General features: G+C 38.0%; 1 protein-coding gene and 1 long non-coding RNA gene across 2 annotated transcripts in view; one reads left to right on the top strand and one right to left on the bottom strand.

The window, feature by feature from the left end:
• The window catches only part of LOC101166652 (reticulon-4 receptor-like 1), a 104,504-nt gene that overhangs the window by 25,252 nt on the left and 56,605 nt on the right, over positions 1-22,647 (bottom strand). The window lies entirely within an intron of this gene.
• LOC110016368 lies at positions 11,952-17,132 on the top strand. Its single transcript, XR_002291649.2, has 3 exons — positions 11,952-12,006; positions 15,058-15,153; positions 16,721-17,132. It is a non-coding gene; the product is annotated as an uncharacterized LOC110016368 (long non-coding RNA).

Genomic DNA, 22,647 nt, shown 5'->3' with positions numbered 1-22,647 from the left:
CTTCCTAAAACAAAATAATTAAACAGAACTTCTACACCTGTTTTTATATGTGAAAAACTGCACTGACTGCGACTGGTGAAAATATTCTTAGGGAAATATACACCAAAAAGAAAAACAAACAGTTCCTCCTCTTCATCAAAAAAATGCAAAAAGTCCAAAAAGTTGTAGTGCTCTTTCTTCTAACTGCCTATGAAACACTAATGAATTCAATCTAGATAATTTTTCAGACAACCAAACGTGCTGCAAGCCAAACAGCCTTCTCATCCCCAATGGACTGTTTGGGTTACTAGAGTCTAAGATTTCGTCAGGTTGTTCTCTGGAACACACATGCCAAATTAAAACAGTCATTTTCAGAGGCTGATGGAATACTGCTTAGAAAGTCAAACTTGGAACCATGAGCATTTAACTACTGACCCTTTTTAGTTGAATAATAGCACTTTTGAGCATGATCTTTAACCTAAAAACTGGGAAAAACTTGACTGATCTCCGTTTTTTTTGGTGTGAACTTTATCAGCTTTAATACGTTTTACAACAATATGCTATATGGCTTTCACATTATAGCTTATAAAACAACAAGGACACGAATTATGTTCTATTTAAAAATAAAAATAAAAGGAGTAATAAACTATTCTATGCAGTAGCAAGAAGCTCAATAATGCTCTGTCCTGCTAGTCCAGCAGTGCAGTCAGATTTATTCAATAAATTAGTTATACCTACCAGACATTGTGTTGTGCTACAGCCACTGAGACTATTGCTATTGTAGAAGTCTGCAAGGCTGTTCCCGAAAACAATAACTGGAACAAATACAGGCCACTGAAGACAATAATCCTTTGTGTGGCAACAGAGGTGGAATCAATAGTCTAGATTTAGCAATTATTTCAATGTCTTAAAGCTGATATATGTGTGAATAAAAAAATAAAAAAAAAGTATGTAATGTTTACCGTCTGCCATTTTGCACTGGTATGTTCTATTTTTTCCCAATTACAATTAAATATTTGCTCATTCTCAGAGTCCGCACTGCAGGATTATCCAAAGCCAGAACATCTCCAAGATGTTTAGTCTACAAAAGCTGTGTTGCACGTCCATAAGCTTCTAAGACTCCTTCCCTACTGAGCCTCTCCCAGTGAGGCTCGGACCTCCCATGGTGTTTCATTGGTAAGTTTATTGTACGAATCAAAACAGAGTGTTGAGCCTGTTATAACATGGGGTGAAGTAGAAGTGAAAGCTGGGCATCTGTGTTGCTTCTGCATCTACTGTGTGGCTACGTCTGTTGGATTTTACAGGGAGAAAAAAGAAGCAGGCCAAGAGGTGAAGAAAACTATTTTTACAAGCTGATTCCTTAAAAAGAATTCCCAAAACTGAACAAAGAAACCTTTAAAAGCCATCTTCCTAGCTAAAGGCATACTACGAGTAAACACAGATGAAACAAACAAATTACATGAATGGTATCATCTCATGTTTTTTTAACAATATCAAAAATAGCTAAAGTGATTCATTTATTTACTTACTTTTACTGGGATTTTTGAGTTGTCAACAGCTTGGCACTCTGGGAACATTTAGTGTTCCATCACTCTGAGCCCAAAACATCTGAGCTTTTCCAGCTCACACTCTCTGTGATAGAAATGTGACCATTCAGTAAACAAAAAAAAACAAAGATCTGAAGCTGTTGTCGTCGTACTTTTGCTGCTATTTTAGTTTGGTTACATTTCTCCTCATCCATCTTTTAGCTGCGCACATCAATAGTCTCTCTCGTTCTCAGTACAGCAAATACCTCTGAGGATATCAGTTAAAATATTTAACACCGCTCTCCCTGAGTTTACGCTGAACAAACAGCACTCCAAACAGGCTTATTTTATCAACTGTACCACGCTTACTAACAGAAGCCCTTCCAGGCGTCCAGATCCAGATGTAAACTGGTTTTGACGCATGACAGCATAAGATGTCCAGTACACTGCAATAAAAGTTGCACACCAAAGTGCAGTCAGATGAACTGTATTTCTGTGTAATCCCATGCATGCAGTGGTGAGAGGTAAACAGCCATTTGAGACACTTGTCCTAGCTGGATGCTGTTGCTGGATGATAAAAAAAAATAATTGGTTTGTATTTCACTTGTGTGCAGGAGCAACTAGAAATGTTTGTGTGGGTTTTTCTCTGAAGCTAAATGATGCTGAAATGACATTTCTTACAATTTAGGGCTTGGGATAATAGGAACATTTCTGAGGACTGATGGGGTATTTTCTGAATCTGTCAGGAAATTAGATTTTTTAATTGCCTGTTCCTTCATTTACAGGTTGCACATCCAAAAAATGTGTAAAACTCTGCATTCCACTAACGTAATGCCACATCTTGGTCTTAAGGATATTTTCTTTTTAGGTGTAACAGTCCTCCTGCTATTTCAGGGAAGTCATTAAGAACAGTTCTGTGGAATTATAATCCAAACCTTTATTATTTTAACAGTTTCTTCAGTATGACAGACACCAACAGCAGAAGATCTGACCTTTTTGACCCTTATCTACCCATACATTTAGCGAGACTGTAAATATTATTACAAAAATGTGTTAGGAAAGCAGAACTAAAGAAAATATAAATATATATCCTCCAGAAAAACAATATTAACAGAAATTCTTATTATTACTAAATCATAAGACTGTAAATTGCAACTGGATTTGCTAAAAGTGTGTGTCGGTGTGTGTTTGCATGTGTGGACACGTTGCTGCTTGACTGACAGCTGAGGTAATTATAGTTCCAATGTGGCAGTAACCCCCGCACAACCTTTCAGGCTGAGTCCTTGCACTCTTGCACTGATGAACTCCAGCATAGAGGCTATTGGCGAAATGTTCCCATCCTCTGACAAAAACACGGTACACCTTCTAAATGGTTGAGGGAGGAAAGACAGATGGAGGAGGAATGAAAATAAACAAGAAGAAAAAAGCACTGGTGGGTTGAGGCTAAATGGGAAAAAGCTATCATAAACTAGAATGTTGGCAATGAAAATTTTGCATGAAAAAAACCCAACAACAGTAAGACACTTAAAGGCAAAGAATGAAAACTTTTTCTACTTTATGCACGTTTTTTTTAATTAAAACGGATGCAGAAACTGATTGATCCCTACTTTGTTATTTCATATTTTGTAGATAAAATGTAAGACATCAAAGTTTGGCTATATGTAAAAAACTTGTTTTTGTCAAAAAAACAAAACGCCAAAAATCAGCAGGAACATCTTCCTTTGTTTCTAGTGGTTTATGTAAAACCCTCGTTAACCACCATATTGTTGTGTTAAAGCCAGGAAATATAGAATAAAAAACGATAAATGATCACTTTTATGCATCAATATGTGGTTTAATTGCATAAAATAGTGTGTCGTTAAAAGCATGTTTACACTTTTTCAGCCACCAAACATGATAATATTGGCCTCAATGTAACATAAACTATAACTGCCTTTAAGGGGATATGAACATTTCTGTCAGTAAGTCTTCCTAATATTGTTCGGCCTTCGCTATATGAACAACCTGATAATGCTTAGCTTTCCACTTTTTTCTTTTTTCCCACACTTTTTGGAATAATAGCTTGTTAAAAATGTATGTACTGTTTAAGAAACAACATCTATTGACTTATTTATCTCAGCCGTAATCTTGTTTACAGATAGAACGTAACAATCCATCAATCATCCATTCATTTTCTTAACCCACTGCATCCCTTTTGGGGTGACGGGGCTGCCGTAGCCCAGCCTGACTAATACTGGGCGAAGGTCGGGTACACCCCCAGCCTGTCGCTGGGCACTTTTCATACTTGGTGACACAAAGTGCTGCATACCTAGATAAATGGTATAAATACAGCTAAATAATTTAAAAAATAGAGCCACCCCACACCCCACCCTTTTTTCCAGACACACAACCCCCTCACACCTCCCAGCCCTTTGACCGATGAAGATGAACATTGGGAAACAGGCTCATCTCACATATAAGAGGTCATTGAGCTTTAGAGAAGTTTTGAATGCTTTAAGCCGTTTTTCCCCTAACTATTATCCTTTTTCCAGACATTTTTTGAAAAATTATACATTTTTTTAGATCACCATATAGCCAGCTAAACATTAACTCTAAATGTGGATGTTCAGATTATGATAATAAATGGTAATAGGTTTATATTTTGTTTCATATTTGTTGAAAAACACTGGGGTAAAGGTATGAATTTAAAAAACGGAGAATGGTTAACAGCACAAATTGTCAGTAAACTTTAAATGCCTCATTTTATTGTCAAGTTTTTTCTCTAATAGCTAAGGCAATAGGGTTTAAATGATAAACCACTGGCAAAACATTATTGTTCTTTCTCTCCCTCTTCCCAGATCAACTATCTGTGTTGCAAGCCTTCATAATTTTGATGAAATAATAATCTCTTCCTGACATAGTCCTTTACTCTGTTTCCTCCACCCCTTCCCCCAGCCTCCTGTGTCATGGAAATCGAAGTCACGTCTTTTTTTTTTTCTCACTCAGAACCCATCTGTGCATACCCTCCTTTTCAATCACTCCCTTTATCTTTTGCCACCTCTCTCTGATGTCTCTTGTCTTTCTTCTGAGATCTTTAATCTATATGCCAAAGCAACCTGGGAATCTAGTCCAACGCAATTGGAGTGTTTAATGTACCGGGCAGAGAGTGGCAGATTATATAAGTTAATATGATGTGCAGCAACAGGACAGCTTTGAGGACGTTTGTTAGTTGGCTTTCTCATGAAAGAGTAAGTCGAGCATGCTCCGCTGAGTCTCACACCACTCTGCAGGAAAATGATAAGAAAAAAAATCAGACACACTAACTACCACGAAGCAAAAACAACAAATGACTTTAAATTCATACATTCCTCTCCCATCTACTGGGTCCACTGTGAACCATTTTGATCTTCAAATGCATAAATCACATGCATCCCATCCCTTCATTTCATATTTCAGGATCAAACATTCATTACAGAGTCCAACAAAACTGAGTTGTATTTGCTCTGGCTCCTATTCCCTTTTCATCTGTTTAGTGCCGTGTTTGCTACTTTAGCTAAATTCTGCTAAATTAACACCAAATGTGTGCCCTTTGAAATTAAAACTCAGTAAATTTGACTGAAATTAGAAACCAGACATTTTTTTAGCTGTCAAACTACTCAGAGCCAGTTTGGTACATTGAAAAACTGCATAGTTAAGTGATAAACATTGAAATTCGGAGAACTGCAATGTTGCAGGAAAAAAAAGCCAATAATCGTCATTAAAAGGGTTTATAGGTGAGTAAAGTGGTTTTAGTAGATTTAATGCTAAATCTTACTTATTGTAGGTGTGCAGGAAAAAAGCTTAGGGGAGAAAGACTGAAAAATCCCTTCTATTTAAAGATTTTTTATATAATAAAAAAAAAATAAAAAAAAATACCGGTAAATAATAGGACTCACTATCAAATTAACGGATTCAATTTGGATTAACAAGTTTGTTATTCGATTTTTTTAAATAATTACTTGATTTCCATTTTTAATGAAAATCAAATTTGGTTGTTAGAGATATGTTAAAAAACAACAAGTTATACTGGTGTAGTGGTTAGCACTCTGGCCTCACAGCGAGGAGGTCCTGGTTCAAATCCTGGCTAGGTCCTTTCTGTGTGGAGTTTCCCAGTTTTCTTCAAGAACTCCAACTTTCTCCTACAGTCCAAAAACATGCTTCGTAGGTTAACTGATGATTCAAAATTGGCCATAGGTGTGAGTGATTGTGATTGTGAATGTGTGGCCCTGTGACAGAGTGGCGGCCTGCCCAGGATGTACCCTGCCTTTGTCCAACAACAGCCGGGACAAACTCCAGCAGCCCTGTGACCCTGAAAGGGTTCAGAAAATGGATGGATGGATAGATGGATGAATGGATAACAAGTTATTTACACTGAGCAAAGGTGGAATTTGATTACCTAAGCAGTGACACAGCACTGAAAAGTGAATTGGAAGAGTTAGTAGAGTGAAAGCAGATGGATGTAAGTAGACATGTCTGTCTTATTTGTAGATTTTTGATTAAGAAAAAAATAAACTAGAAATTAGATCTGGAGGTTTGGTCAGACGCAAAAGCTGGGTTGACAACAAAGGCTTAGACGTATAAATGAATGAAAACCTGATTAGTAGAAAGGGCTTGCCTTGACTCGGACATGAACAAAGGCTGGAGTGACCAGATAAACCACTACAAACTGAAGCACAGAGACCATATGTACGGGGGAACAAGGGTTGATTGTGGAGGATGAGGAGACAAACAGAGAGAGAGAACAGAGAGCATTACATATATATAAAGTAAGAAATATTTCAACAAAAGCCTGGTATATTATGATGATTTGAGTTAAGTTATTGGTCTTTTGATATTAAGTTATAGTTTGTGTTATCAGTGGCGTGCTTAAAGCCGTCTTTTCAGTTGTTCCGCATTAGATCAGACACCTTTTTGTTATGTGAAATTTAAGTTCAATCATCTTAAGCTTTTAGTTTAGTTGTTGGGTTTCTTATATTTGTAAGTCATATTTTAGTTTATTCCATCCAGACATTTTCTTCTGCTCATCTGGGACCGGGTTGCAGGGCAGCAGTCTAAGCAAAAACAGAAGGAGTTTCATCTCCTCTGCCACTTCCTCCAGCTCCTCTTAAGGGGATTCTGAGGGGTTCCCAGGCAAGCCAAGAGATGTAATCTCTCCAGCATGTCCTGGGTCTTTTCCGTGGGCCTCCACCTAGTGGGACTAAACGCCTCCCCAGGGAGGCATCCAGGAGGCATCTAGATCAGATGCCTGAGCCACCACAACGGGTTCCTCTCAACGTGGAAGAACAGTGGCTTTACTCCAAGCTTTAATTTAATGAGTTTATTCATCCACTTGTATCAGTTTCTGTCTAGTCCTCTATTCTCACCCATTTCAGGACATAAGGATCAGATCAACATGGACCCAGTAGGAAAAAACATATTGAGTTGAAAGTCATGCCTGCTCCTTTCTGCCATTTAGGGCTGCACGATATGAGGAAAACTTGCGATATGCGATATTGGTGATTAATATTGCGATAACGATATAATTTGCGGTATATAAACAAACAGCAAAACAACCAAAAACATAATTTCCATTTCACTGCAAAAGTTTAAAAATTATACTCCAAATGACCCTCGTCGACGTAGGAGGCAAACGTCAAACATAAAAGGGCTCATCTGATTGATCAACAACGTAAACGGGTCCCTTCCGATTGGTTAAATGCATAAAGGGATTTATTTAATTTGTTCAATATTTCAAGCTGTCATGAGTTTGTTTTAGCACATTTAAGGTAACCATTTATTGCGATTTTTGACATCTTTTGCGGTATGCATATTGCACAGCTTGATGTTGCGATAACGATAAATTTGCGGTATATTGTGCAGGCCTACTGCCATTAAAGCCTACATCACTCTGCAGGACTATATGTCTATATCTATTTAGAGCTCTCCATGACTTTAACCAGTTTCTTAACCCTTGTGTTATCTTAGATGACCCCACCCTTACTTTGACGTGGTATTCCTACCATGACAAAGGTGGATAAAGGTGGAAAGATTTCAAGTAATCTATGGACACCAGTGAAGATCACAAATCATTGAAGAAAAAAGGTTCAGAGCACTGTCTAGTGGGTCTAGATGACCCAACTCCCAATGTTAAGTGCCTAGGATAGCACAAGGGTTAAAAGGACTTGCTTTTGTTTTTTTTGGTTTCCAACCTGTGCCACGAGCACACCTAAATGGGCCACTAAGTATCACGTCTTGTCCTACTTCTTTTTGTGGTAATCCTATTCAGATCCTACATAGGGTTGAATTTGGACTGTTGGCTTATTGTGGCATTCTTCTTTCCTTTTGTGCCTCTCATATTCAAAGTAAACTGTAGATTAGCATTTCCTCTGGTCCTGAAAAACCTCTGTGTAACCCAGTACTAATATATTCATGTGTAGATGCAGCACCTGTGGGTTTTGGTGCAAAAGGGGGATGTGATCATGTGATAATTAAATGCCAAATTGTGCACATATCTTGTGATTTCCACTCTTTTTTCATTTCAAGTTCCAAAAATCCACACATAGCTGTGACATAATGTTGTATTTGTCAGAGAATACTTTTTCACCAAGAAAACAAAATGGGATTACAAAGTTATCATCTAACTGTATTTTTTATTTTCTAGTTTATTAGTTTGTAAAATGGGGCAGAACTATTTAGATTTGATAAGAGTTTTGATGTGAGAAGTCTGAAAAACATCCTTACACTCACCTGTATTTTGGAGACATGAGTCTATGTTAGTTATAAAAGGTTTAAATAGAAACATTGCAACCTTGTTACTATGTAAGACAGAGTGTCTGGTCATGTAGTGTGAGCTTCTAGACCAATGAAAAAACTCTGCTTAAACAGCTTGTCCAATGAAAGTGGAACAAATAAAAAATGAGAAAGGAAAAGCGTTAGAGAATGGATGAAAAATTTATCAGCTATAAACACACAAGACCTTATCTGTATTCCTTGTAGCACTGAAATTACTTATTCTTCTCAAAAAACAGCAACAAACCTATATAATTATAATCTCCAGTTGTGTATCTTCCTCTTAATTGGCTGTTTCCATCATCTCTTCATTCTTCCTAAAGAGCCGTCACATTTCCTGTCAGTCCATGTTTCATGACTTTTTAGGTCTGTAAATGTGGGGGTAAACAAACCATTTATTCCACCGAGCACTGCAAATTTTCTAATTTACATTCAAAGCTGAGAACATGAACCGCTCCACATTTTCCTTGATGTTTAAATGTTCAGATTTTTAATAGATCATCTTTTCAAAGACTCCCACTGTGGAGTTCACAATGACCCAGTGGGGCTCGTGAGGTGATGTTTGCTCCCCTCGCGGTCCATTGAAGAAACAACATACATGTCTGTTTTGAATAATAATACAAGGAGGTCTTGATCTCTTTCTAAAACACACACCAAAGCGCACTTAGGCAGAACTGCTGACAGAACTCAGTTTTCTCTGAGCTTCCCCATCCTTTATGATTCAGATAACCATCAGCGTAAGCTTCTAGACTCTTGCTGCCCATTTCTCTATTCCCTTTTCTCCCGTGCTTTTTTTGAAACATTTTTTTATTTAGACACCCACATATGCAAGTGAAACCAAAAGCTACATGATCACATTTCTAGCTGTGTGATTAGACATCCAAACACAAACTATGGAAAGGAGGGTCCCATTCTTCCTGACTGATAATGATCCCTAAAGCACAAACACTTGGTCCACAGAAACACCAAAGGAAGGTTATATTAGCTTCAAGTGAATGACGGTGATGGAGATGCTGTCATCCACGCAGAATCTGAAAGGCTGAAATATTTGTGGCATTGCCGTGAATGTCAGGTGCATTTTATCTTAGTGTTGACTGGAGGCCGGCCCGCACTAGAAAACCCAAAATTCTGCAAGCAGTGGTTAATGAGGTGTGCTCAGCGGACTGACATCTCTAGCCATTATCTAGCGTAGGAGCGAACAAAGCCGCAGGAAGCTATCGATTAACTACTTGACATGCAGCTATAGCACGGAGGACAAAAAAAACAGAGGTTGACAAGGACAAACTGATATTTCCAATAAACTACCGGTGTTAAAAACAATAATTCATATAAAGCACATTTCACTTTTATCCTAATGCGGATACAATGCAATTACGACCTCAGCCGTGACTCTCAAGGACTGTTGAAAGACCCACTTCAATGAAAACCCTATTTTAGGTGTTTTTAACATGTCCTTGTAGCATTTGTCTCAGGATATTTAAAGAATATTAGGATTAAAACTGTTTATTTTTATTCAAATTGTGGTGAATCAAATGTTGTTGGAAAAAGACTGTAGCTAAGACCCTCATGCTAAAATCGGCGGGCAACAAGCTCCCTCTCCGCTACACTCAGATGCATCCACTTCTAGACAAATAGATCCATTTATGTCTTTGTTCCTTGTCTGAGCTGACATCTGACTCAAAACTGTACGGCTGGATAGCTCCAATAGCGCTCGCTTTTTATTGTAGTGGTAATGCTAGGTAGGAGTTGTGAGAGGGGTATATGCTAGCAGGAGAAAGTGTAAACGTGAGATTATGGGAAATGTGTGCTGTCTTACAGCTCGCCCACAACTCAGGCAAATTTCTGATTAACTCATGCCGCTCTGCAGAAACTATGTCTAAGGAAACAAAACAGATTTTTCTTTTTTGGGCTAAAAATGGCATGATCATAATTAAAAGACCCCTAGAAACAGGTTATAAATACATAAAAAGATGATCGGAGTGGGACTTTAATGCATATCAAAGATATAGAAATAATCAATCAGAATAGTTTTGAAAAATGTGGACGTATGTTGAGACGCAGAATTTCACGGGCAAACTCAGAAAATCAGTCATATCATTTCAAACGTTGCACCACATTGAGTCATTTTCCTTTAATTTGCCCATTTGATAGCAAATTAAAGTTTCAGACAGTTTTATTTTTTCACTGAAATGACATTCATTTAGATTGTGAAACACAAATTGTTGCACACAGTTTTGAAGTATAGACTCATTACACAGACAGTAAGAGCAGTTATTGGTGTGAATTTGAGCATATCTGCAGCCTTCTGTGTCTCTGCAACAATCTAGTTAACTGATGGGGCTGAATAAATAAGATGGCAGTTGACTGTTAGTGCCAGTCAAAAAATTAAATTCTAGGCATTTTGTGTCATGAAATTTCTGCCAATTTTTCCACTTTGAGCAGAGACTCAGACGTGGCTCAGTGCAGATTATTCATACGATAATGTTTATGTTCCTGGCAACTGCTCAGACATCCACAAAAAGCATAATGTTCACGCATGCATGATTTCAAAGCTAACAATGCTCTTTTGTTATGTCAGACTGTTTAACATTCTGGTGCACTTAAGCTTGCAATCGTATAGCAAATATATGGATTTGTGGTTCTTTGAAAATCATATTTCACTGTATAAACTCCAGCTTGATAATTGGTGGGCGTTCGCTCAGGGAACAGAAATAAATGTCCTTTTACAATATGCCGAGAAATAATTAACACCTACTCTACAGATGTGATAAGCGGAAAGAAGCAGAAAAAGCAACATTGATGTGTAATGTCAGTTTGCAGGATGTAAAGAAGTTATTTTTTACTATTCTTGTTTTTAAAGTTTAGGGCTATACTGTAGTCCCAAATATGACCAAGTTTGGTCATACAATTCTGAGGCAAATTTTTAATGGATTACCTCTTACTAATAGCTTTTTTTTTTAACTAATGATGTGGATTTGTTCAGAAATGTTTCCATTTGTGACTTTCTAAGACAAACAAACAAAAAAAAACATTTATTTTCAGATGTTTTCAAAGAAGACACAAGGACACAGTTCTTTCAGATGGACAATTTCAAGGTTGAAACTTCTATTCATAATCGTTGATGTCTTCTTTGGGTTCAATAAATGTTTTCACTTCAGATGCCCCTCAATAGTGGAACAGGGATATTTTGGGGGCTTGTTTTGCAATCTGCATTTGTCAAGGGTGGAGCACTATAAAAAATTGATACCATTCACATATTAATTGATAGTTATTAATTAACTCATGGATCAAAAGACGCTGAACAAAGAGTTGTTTTTTGTGTGTGTTGGAGCTCAATTTCTAACAGACCTGTGAAAGAAGTGATGTTTTCTAATTAAAAACAGCATTAATGTATGAATCTATAATATATTCTGGTCAAAAAACTATTTACAATAGGCGTTTCTAATGTAAAATGTCATCATCTCTTATGTTTGCTATCATGTCGTAACATCTTAGCCTTTTTCTGTGTCTTTTAAGCTGAACGTGACTGGAGGTAAATCAAACTGCATCTGTTCTGTGGCAGTTTACGACGAACAAGATGCATACAACCCAAAGTATGATACTTGATACTTGATGAAATCTTTTTTTGTTGTTTTATCTTTTTTAGAGTTGGTGACACATATCAGTGTCAGCGACACTTACTATAATTCAAAGCCACACAAGCTTCAAACTAAAGGTTAGAAAAGAGTGAACAGTGGGTGTTATGTTCGCCACATCATTATATAACAATTGTCGATTTCTAAATACAAGTTTCCAACTCCATAGCTTTCCTTCAACACTGGCTTTCCATTATCAAAGTCATCAGATAAAGACAAACGTCAATACTAACAACTGACTGATGGTATCAAAGAGCAAATGCATTATTTCAGGGTTGCAAGACCGTCTTCATGTTAAATGAACCATGTTGTGTAGAGATCAGCTCTTCCTCAGTGCCAAAGTGTGCTTCACGAATGTTAATGTTGAGGTATTAAAGATGATCTTACATTTTCCAGGTGGTCATATTAGGATTAAACGCAGCATGCTTTTTACCTCATAACCAGAAAGAGAAATCAAAGCAGGAGGAAAAAAGAAACCTCGTCATGCCACATGCTGTGAGGGAAGAGTAACAAACAAACCTTAAATTTAATTAAATTTAAAAACCTAAAGTTAGGATTAATGCAATAAATATAAATCCTTAACAAAGAAGATTAATCAATCTTTTTCTTAAATGACACTTTTATTAGGTGCCAACATCAAAGACCACAAAATGACAAAAGCAAAAAATGAGTAGATGATGCAAATCATTCGCTGACAACTGTGTTTAGGAAAAGACATTGAGATTAGTTCATGGAAAGAATATGGATTAATGTTCCTTAAGGATTAGGCTTTTAAGTAAAAAAACAAACAAAATCTTTCACAAAAATTGATCCAATCATTTACTTCTGTCTTTATCTCTGCACTGTGACAGCACTACAATGGGATTGAAAGCATCACAGAGTAAAGCAGGAGAAAACAGAAAAGTTGGCAAGTACGATTCATGGTCAACCTTGACGGATCATTGTTAAAGCATGGCAGGTGACTGACTGCAGCAAGGATTTCCTGCTGAGGTCTCAAAAACGCACATCATTCAGAGCTTTGCCGCACCAATTTAAAGACCCAGTAGTTGCAACGATGTGTCCCAAGAAATACTGGAAGTCTCAGGATAACCAAGACATGTGGGGTCAGGTAAAATAATTCAAAGGAACCGTGCACGGACAACAAGTGGGTTAAAATTAAATTAAAAAAACAAAATAGTGGTGATTTAACAAATAAAGAGCTTTGTTGTCTCAATTGATGTTTCTTTGTTTTGGATTTGTTTGGGTTTGTCTTGCTATGGCACCTTGCTGATTGCATTATAAGTTTACATGTAAATTTACCTAAAATATTACGTCATACAGATTTAATAGTTCACTGGTTAGGTCATCTTGAAAGTGTCAAAAATTAAACCTACAGTGGAAGAGTAATGCAAACACATTCTTAATGTATGACTTCATTCATTAAGAATGGCTTAGTTGTGCTTGAAGAAAATATGCTACAATAAGCATTTCAGTAATTATCGTTTGCGTTATGCACTGAACTGTGTATGTAAGGTACCAGCACGATCCAGAATATCCACCTACATGCAGTGGCACAGACAGCAACACGGGGATTGTGCTCCCCTGTGGACATGATTAACACACTTTCGCGTGGCTTTACACATTTTCCCAGTTCAGGCTTGAATGGTAAGTCAAACTTGCAAACAGTTCCTACAAGCCAGATGTTGCTCAAAACGGAGAGTGTGCCCCAGGGAACAGCTGTACGCCCCTCCTGACCCACCTGCCCTGCCTTCACAATGTGCTTGCAGCAGCAGGCTGCTTGTACTTTTTTATTGGTGTAACCAATAGAAAAAAGAATAGAAAAGAAGGGTTTACAAGCTTCTACATTGGTGCTCTAAAACATTTTGTAGAAAAATGGTAGTCCATCACATAGGGTTATATGAATATTTTAAATTTCCATCCTTGATTTGACTTGAAAACACCAGTTTGGTTTGCAGATCTCTTATATTTTAGTGCTGGTTTCTAAGCATTAGACAGTATTTTACAATTGATGTCATATGGTTAGTGATCTAAAGGTGTATTCAGATTGGGCACATTTGGTTCACCTAAAGTGAACCAGAGTTCGTTTCCCCCGATAATCCAGAACAAATTTTCAGTCTGAATATACCCAAGTGGACCCTGCTTCGTTACCAGGAACCGCTCTCGGAACCATCTTTCGAGGTGGTCTAGGTTTGTTTCCAATCTGACTGAGCTTCAGTTCACTCTGTTTCTTCAGTTTCAATGTTCGGAGGGAAACAACTGGACCGAAACGGCCACCGTAGCCGGGCTTTACAGGGTGTGAACAAAGTAAGAAGGTGGACAACTGCTGATGTCCTTCTCCCGCTGCTCCATTGAAAGCATTTTAACATACTGTTGTTTGTACCTGGTTTTGCATTGTGGCAGACAAGAAAGCGCTCCAGAGGGTCACCTTTACAGCCCAGAAGATCGGTTGCCCTTTCCCATCTCTGAAAGACCTGTTCCCGCTGCCTCAGAAAAGCCGAAAACATTTTACGGGATTCATCCCACCCCAGACATTTTTTGTTTACACTGCTGCCTTCAGGTAGAAGACACAGAACAATTAAATCTAGAACAAATGGACTAAAACCTTTTTTTAACCAAGAGCCATCACAGTTTTAAATTCTGCCAGATTTTGAGTGCCTTTTTAATTCAATTCTTTTACTTGTATGCTCAATATTAGGAGCTATGAATCTGCTGGACATGTGAATGTCTGCGTCTGATTTATTTATTGCATTCGATTTTAATTACAAATGCGCCGGACTGCACTGCACTCAATTTCATTGTATAATGTGCAATGACAACAATGTTATTCATTCATTCATAAAGAGAACCTTTGTTTTCATAGTCCATCCAGGCTGACTTTAATACTTTTCAACTTTATGCAGCTTTTTTTAAATATGCAGCAAAGAAAAGCACCCTTTTTCAATCTAGCAACAATGTAAATGTCACTAACGATATCTAACGAGCCCATTTTTTTATTAATCCTGTACTAAAAATTTGAAACTGTTGTATTTACGGCAGCCTGAGCAATTCACGGACGATTCCATCTATCTAGAAAGTAAATGAAATGTCTTCTTTCAATGCAACGTATCGTTCTTCCTTTCCTTCGTGTATAGATCTGTGATGCAGTGACAGCCTGTCAAGGTGGTAGCATGACTCTCTTAGTGACGGATGGAATTGGCTAGTCCCCCTGTGACCCTGAAAAGAACAAAGTGTGTATTGCAAATTGATAGATGGATGGATTCTTTTTACTGACCTTTGTTGCCTTATTTAATTATGGGGGAATTGATGCATTCACCTAGTCCTTAATGTTTAATATTGTAGTTTTGACCAGACGATATACAGTACAGACCAAAAGTTTGGACACACCTTCTCATTCAAATGAATGGGAAGATGTGTCCAAACTGTTGTGTACATAGGCTACACTAGACAAATAATCTCTGACATCCCAGACAGCATTCTGCACAATGAAAATGAAAGAAGTAAAGCAAGAGGAACAGAAAAACAAAACAAAGATTGATGTAGGACAATGAGAACCAAATGAAAACTCAAATGTGGAGTGGCTAGAAGAAGCTAATAGTGACGGACAGGAACCAGCAGTGATGTGACTCATTCATACTAAACGTCAAGCTCCCTTTGTGAACCATGACTCTTCTCGATGTACATCACAGTAATGTACAACAGGAACTCACGCAGACATAAATGCGGGCAGACTCTTGTGGGTCAAACTTGATGTCAGATGGGAATGGACAGCAGCGGTGGAGCATAAGCATAATCACAGCACTCGCTGAGAAGGACAACACGTGAATATGTGCATGCCCTTGTGTCATCAAATCAGGATGCAAGTGTTGCTAAATTTTCTACCACAGCGCTCCAGGCAGATGGAAATGCCATGAATATTGACAAAGGGAAATGTTACTGTACACTCATAATTATTTTAACATGAGACTAAGCAATAATATGTGTAAAATATTCATGGAGAAAAACAACTTTGTTGTGGTGGGATAGGAAAAAAAGCTTGATGTTTGAGACACATTTTGGGATACATAAATTACTGTAAGAGAACAAACTAAAGGCATGCTTGAACCAGAAAAATGTAGTTTTATTCTCCCACTCAATATGACATTTACATAACTGTTTAGGCTCAGACACATTAAGAACAGGACATTCAGGCAAACATTCACAGTTCTTTGTCTTGTTGCAAGCTCGTTGTAAACAATATGCACTCCTCCTGTATTTCTACATAGCTTTTATAAGCTTTATTACAATGTTGTTGCATTCTCCAAATTAAATGTTTGTTCATCATTAAATTGGTTCATTTTACTTGGAAGAGCACCAACTAGTGACAACACCTGTGGCTTCATCTCTCTGCAGTGAAGTCTCCTTTGGCGCAGTGTCACATGTCAGTTTAGTCATTTTCCACAGGTTCTATGATTGTTGTCACATCACACATATCCCAAAGGGTTTTTCCCAAACAGCAGCCCTTTGACTCTTCACCAGCAGATGCAATAAAAAATGAAAACAGGTCTTTCATCGACCAACACACAGCAGGTGTGCAGTCAAAAGTCAAACATTTAATAGTAAATAGGTGCTTTGTGTTGCAATGTGCACCTGTGTATAAACCTGCGCTTGTCCAATTTCTGTAGATTACGCGAAACTTGAAATAAAAAAAAAGTACTGTGTTTTGGGTACATTGTGCACATATATATTTATAATTAGGGGATTTAGGTCTGGTATGTATTTGTTCCACCCTGACATGTTTCTATTTTTGTGTTTCAGCTGTTCCCTTGAGGGGTCGCCACTGAGGATCATCCGCCTCCATCTAACCTTATCATCTGCATCCTCCTCACTCTCACCAACCCTCAGGTCCTCCTTCACAACATCCATAAGCCTTTTCTTCTGTTCTACTCAAGGCCTCTTTCCTGGTAGCTTCTAGCTCAGCATCTTATTACCAACATCATCCCCGTTCCTCCTCCAACCAAACCACCATGTTTCTTGCATTTATCGCCCAAACATCTAACATGAGCTTCCCCTTTGATGGATTCATTCCTGATCCATCTTCGCTACTCCCAAAGAGAACCTCAAAATCTTCAGCTCTGTCTCTCCCTCAGAGCCACTATCTCTAAGCCGACAATTTGGTAGGTCATGCTTGTGCTGTGAAAAAAATACTAATAAAAAGGAAAAAACATACAAATAACTTCTTTCTTTTTTTTAAAAGAGAGGTCTATTGATCTAAAGAAACGATAAATTGACAAGTGCTAAAATTTTACTGATAAAAAACATTTGTTTTTCCAAACATTTTCTTTTTAAACAACAGGACTTTCTTAGAAGAAATTCAGTAGTTCTGCTCCTGGTTATATCTTTAGGTTACTTCCTTTTACACAGTGGTTGAATACTTTTTTTTAATAAATTGAGTTTATTTGAGACCATTTTTTGCTTGAGTAGATGATCACCATGTTTTACCTCATTATCATCTGAAGGACTGACTGTGGACACTTCAATATGCTTCTTGCATTAATACCTTTTCATTGTCTGCATGCATCATCAAAATAGGACTCTAGGGTCTTTTTACACCTCATTGGGCCGTTTTAATATTTCCATAAATTGACTTAACGTTTTTTAGTCTCTATTTTATTGTTACTACCTAAACTTGCCAGTTATTTATTTATGGACTATGTGATAATTTTGCAAGTACGCCAACTAAATATGTGAGCATCTAGAAAAAGAAGCTTAATGGTCTTTGGAGGATTTCTTTTTGCATACTTTTTTAACTTAAAAACACACTGCCAGTGGAACAACATTCTCAAACTGGCATAAATTTACTCTTAGGAGGGGTAGGACTCTCCAGAGGTGTATGAGAAGATTCTCAATACTGCATCAAATATTAAAGATGAACCTCATTATCTTCGAGTGCTTTCTAATTATTATGGCTCCTTCTAAATGAAAGCACTTGCAACTATTATCCTGTCAATTTGTTTTCCCCCACACTACAATTCAAAAAGAAGTTTCTACTGGATTTATGTTTTTTGTTTGTTTGTTTTAGGTTGAATAAGTTATATCTTGAAGTTTAAGCTATGTTTTTTAAAATGTCAAAGATTCCTCTGATCCTATTTTGGATCCAAAGCAAAGTAGCCACTCCTGGATTGGAATCAGAGCGCTGAGAGTAAACGCATTTCTTGCTATGAGCCTGTCGGGAGTTGATTGTATTCTATCAAATGAGAAGTCATGAACCATTCTGTTTAAAATCTTGTTCCCACAAAGCACATTAGCCTACTCTTTGATCCTCACTTTTTCTGTGTGTATCCAACACTGCAATGCAGCCGGCAAACTGCGGATTAGTCAGGCACTGAAAGGAAATAAGAGATTCCTGAACTCTGTCTACCAATAATCCAGCCAGTGAGAGCGCAGCAGCATTTTCATGTCATCGAGCAACTTGCCCAGTCCGCCTCCTCTGAAATGAGATTATTGTAGACGTAGCTGCTGAAGAGATGAAGCAAGTGGAGCAGAAGAATCTCTTTATGCAGTTTAATGTTGCCAAGTTGTGGATTTGCCTTCTTGTTATTTGTCTTTTAATATGTTTGATTAAACTTAACACCCCCCCCCCCCAAATCTGATTATATAGGGGGGGAAATTGGCCAAAGGTACTTTTTTCAAGCTCTTGTACATATCTTTTGTCATCATGAGATAACCTTTTTTTCATATCTCAAAGAATAAGATATCGCTCTCTTTTTACTTTTTTATATTTTTATAAAAGTTTAAAATGTTTTTGCAGAAAACCTGTTTTGGGAGCAGCAGTAACAAGGACGACTCATTGTACGCTAAGGCGCTGTCCCTTTAAGCCAATGCATCATGGGAGATGTAGTGTGAATACGGCGAGAAAACGGCAGAGACACTTGCGTCTCTGAGTTTCATGGTTTTGTTCACTTGTTCCACGGTCTGATACCGGATTCTGTGGAAAGCTACACCGCTAAAGACGAGCTTTAGCTGGTGTTTTTGTTGGAAATGAGTGAGTTATGAGCTAAATTGGAACAAGGAAGTTTAGACTTTAAACACTTCTGATTGGTCAGACTGATGACATGTGATTAAGCCTTCAAGAATGATTGGTGGAGTCGTGGAGACAGTAAAAGCTGCGGGACTTTTCAGAAAACAGTTATAGCTGCAGGTAAATCGCGGTGCCGTCATTCTTATCAAAATGTCTTTAATAGAATCAGTTAAACACAAAGAAATAAGTATTTTATGATCTTTCATATTCCTAACTACTCAGTGTTTTATCAGGACCTGTTTGGATGAACAAAGAGCTGATTTCCTGGAGATGGTTAATGTTTTTAGATCAGTTAATGAGGGCAATTTTCCACGGCACACTTGACCATCTCCCACGGCACACTAGTGTGCCGCGGCACAGCACACTGGTTGAAAAACACTGATCTAGACCCACTAGACAGTGCGCTGAACCTTTTTTCTTCAATGATTTGTGATCTTCACTGGTGTCCATGGATTACGTGAAATCTTTCCACCTTTATCCACCTTTGGCATGGTAGGGAGAACACATCAATGGTCATCTTGACCCCATAGGATAACACAAGGGATAGACAAAGCAAAAAAAAAAACTTGTTTCATTTGATCAATAGTTACTAATTTAATAGTTCTAATTACTGTTGCAGTGCAAATACAGATTTTTTTTATTTTGATAAAAATAAACAATCAAATGATATGCTTTTAGTAGTAAAAATGCATTTCACACTTTTTTTTCATGTCCAACTCCAACACATACATTATAAAAAAACACAAACAAAATATATTCTTAATTGACTATTCATTTTTATTTCCTTCTGTGCTCTCACTAAAGATGCTAATGTACAATGTCTCTGTAATTAAACCCACATGAACCTTTTAAAGTTGGCATGAAAGGTCAATGAATTTTCATTTTTTGGAATTTTCTTCCTGTAGCATAAATGAACAACATACATGAAAGTCATCGTTTTGGGTTAATATATGCTAACAGATGCCATCTCTTGCGAGTGTTTCACTCTGACCTTTTATGTCACTAAACCTTATGGCAAAAAAAAAAGTATTGATCAATTGAAATTGAATTTCATATATTTTGCATTCTCTACCACCACCTTTTCCACCTTTCCCTGTTGCCTTTTTTTGAAAACTAAAATGATAGAACATGTGACTATTATGTTAACGTAATTGCTGGTCTAAATACCATAACTTGATCTTTAAGGTAGAGATTCCAGTAAAACTGTCTTGTTTTACTGTCTTGTCAAAGTGCCCTTATGTGAATCTTGTTTTCTGCCAGCTACCTCAAAATGTGTCAAATTTCCTGTTTAACTCATCTAAATGTATTATAAATTCATGAGAAATGCTGATTGATTCAGAGAATACTCTCTGAGACACTATAAGACCCTGTCACAGTGTTTGTCTACTCCAAACCTGTAATTAAAAATAAAACACAATTTGCACTTGACAATTGGTGTTTTATGTACACTTGTGTTTTCTAATTGAAAAAAACTCAAATATTACATTGACGATAAGTGTTTTTTATTTGGTCATGCGATCCTACATCCATATTAATTCAAAATTAGCATACAGTAATGCAAACTATAACTTAAGGAAAATACATTAAAATTATTGTTTTTCATTTCAGAAATTGTTAGTTTTATTTCTAAAAAATTGTTAGAGATTTATATTGTATCCTGTAATTCAGTTTATTCAATGTAGTCTATAATTAAGTTCTGCCATTTTTGGACGTCCAATATCTTCAGTAGTTTTGGATTTGCAGTGCTTTACACTCTTTTTTTTATAGCTTTATGCCATATCTTGATTAGAAATCTATTTTCTCATATGAAAAACTTTATTAGCAAATTCTAAGTCTGAAGATTATAGATCACTTAGATCTGTTGAGTACCTCTAAAACTGTATTAGAGCATTAGTACAGTTCTGCCAGTACTACTAATTCATCAAATTAAAAAAAAAAAAAAAAAGATACTGCGGGTGGTTTCATCCCAAGCTCGGGTCCTCTACCAGAGGCCTGGGAGCTTGAGGGTCCTGCACAGTATCTTAGCTGTTCCTAGCACTGCGCTTTTCTGGACTGAGGTCTTTCCACAACCACAACAGGTTTCCTCTGTTCTTTATCCACCACTACAATGTCTGGTTGGTTCGCCATTTCCATCCTGTCAGTCTGGATCTGGAAGTCCCACAGGATGTTGGCTCTCTGATTCTCTACCACCGTCGTAGGTCATAGAGAATGACCCATTTTGACTTTGAGGTTTCCAGTCCATATTCTGCGCACATCTTCTTCTTTCTCTTTCGGCTTTTCCCATCAGGGGTCGCCACAGCGAATCATCCTTTTCCACCTCACTCTATCATGAACATCTTCTACCCTAACGTTAGCCAACTTCATGTCCTCTGTTAAGACATCCATGTATCTCCTCTTTGGCCGTCCTCTCGCCCTCCTGCCAGGCAGCTCCATCTCCAACATCCTTCTACCAATATATCCACTATCCCTCCTCTGAACATGTCCAAACCATCTCAGTCTGGCTTCTCTGACTTTGTCGCTAACACAGGCAACATGAGCCGTCCCTCTGATGTACTCGTTCCTTATCCTGTCTAACCTGGTCACTCCTAAGGAGAACCTGAACATCTTCATCTCTGCTACCTCCATCTCAGCCTCTTGTCTCTGTCTCACTGCTACCGTCTCTAACCCATAGAGCAGAGCTGGTCTCACCGCTGTCTTGTACACCTTTCCTTTGAGTCTTGCTGGCACTCTTCTGTCACACAACACTCCTGACACTTTCCTCCACCCGCTCCAACCTGCCTGCACTCGCCTCTTCACCTCTTTTCCACACTCCCCATCACACTGAACTGTTGACCCCAAGTACTTAAACTCCTGCACCTTCTTCACCTCAGCCCCCTGTAACCTAACGCTTCTACCTTGATCCCTCTCGTTCAGACACATGTATTCTGTCTTACTACGACTGACCTTCATGCCTCTTCTTTCCAGAGCAAACCTCCACCTCTCTAGCTGTTCCTCCACCTGCTCTCTACTCTCACTGCAAATTACAATGTCATCCGCAAACATCATTGTCCAGGGAGATTCCTGTCTTACCTCGTCTGTCAGCCTGTCCATCAGCATAGCAAACAAAAAAGGACTCAAAGCTGATCCTTGGTGTAGTCCCACCTCCACCTTGAACTCCTCTGTCTGACCTACAGCACATCTCACCACCGTCATACTTCTCTCATACATGTCCTGAACTACTCTGACATACTTCTCTGCCACTCCAGACGACCTCATACAGTACCACAGCTCCTCCCTCGGCACCCTGTCATACGCCTTCTCTAAATCTACGAACACACAATGCAGCTCCTTCTGACCTTCTCTGTACTTTTCCATCAACATTCTCAAAGCAAAAATGGCATCAGTGGTGCTCTTACGGGGCATGAAACCATACTGCTGCTCACAAATCTCCACCTTCTTCCTAAGCCTGGCTTCCACTACTCTTTCCCACAGCTTCATTGTGTGGCTCATCAACTTTATTCCTCTATAGTTGCTGCAGTTCTGCGTGTCACCCTTGTTCTTAAAGATCGGAACCAGAACGCTTCTCCTCCATTCCTCAGGCATCTTCTCACTCTCTAAAATCCTATTGAACAACCTTGTTAGAAATTCCACTGCTGTCTCTCCTAAGCACTTCCATACCTCCACA

The sequence above is a fragment of the Oryzias latipes genome, chromosome 14, assembly GCF_002234675.1.
Source record: "Oryzias latipes chromosome 14, ASM223467v1".
Lineage (NCBI taxonomy): Eukaryota > Metazoa > Chordata > Actinopteri > Beloniformes > Adrianichthyidae > Oryzias > Oryzias latipes.
The sequence above is the reverse complement of the archived record's forward strand: the minus strand, read 5'-3'. Positions and strand labels throughout refer to the sequence as shown.